We start from the raw sequence: 332 nt of genomic DNA on the forward strand, positions 1-332 counted from the left end.
TGTGGTGAGGTGGAGGGATGTGCTTCCCTTCCTTTATCAGCTTATCCCACTGCCTCCTGATGGTACCCACACGTTTCATCGTTTTCTGCCGAAGCAAACACTCTACAAAATCATCATATTCTATCTTGCACTCTTTCTCTGCCCGGATAGCACCAATTCCATATGTACATTCTATCCATTCTTTTCAAAAGCATGGCATCGAGTAGCAATCTTGCAGGGCTGTTCAGCACTCTGGATTGTCCACCATCGATCTATGTTAAGGCCGAACCTTTTCTGGATGTCCAAGAAAGGCATGGCGATCCGATGCTCGTACCCTTGTCTCTTCTCTGGCC

The 332-nt window shown here is 47.3% G+C and overlaps 1 pseudogene; it reads right to left on the reverse strand.

Annotated features, from left to right (window-relative positions):
• Positions 1–7: 7 nt before the first annotated feature.
• Positions 8–326, reverse strand: LOC108526123 (NADH dehydrogenase [ubiquinone] iron-sulfur protein 5-like; annotated as a pseudogene).
• Positions 327–332: the final 6 nt, after the last annotated feature.

This window comes from Rhinopithecus bieti, unplaced genomic scaffold, assembly GCF_001698545.2.
Source record: "Rhinopithecus bieti isolate Rb0 unplaced genomic scaffold, ASM169854v2 repeat_19565, whole genome shotgun sequence".
NCBI classification, from domain to species: domain Eukaryota; kingdom Metazoa; phylum Chordata; class Mammalia; order Primates; family Cercopithecidae; genus Rhinopithecus; species Rhinopithecus bieti.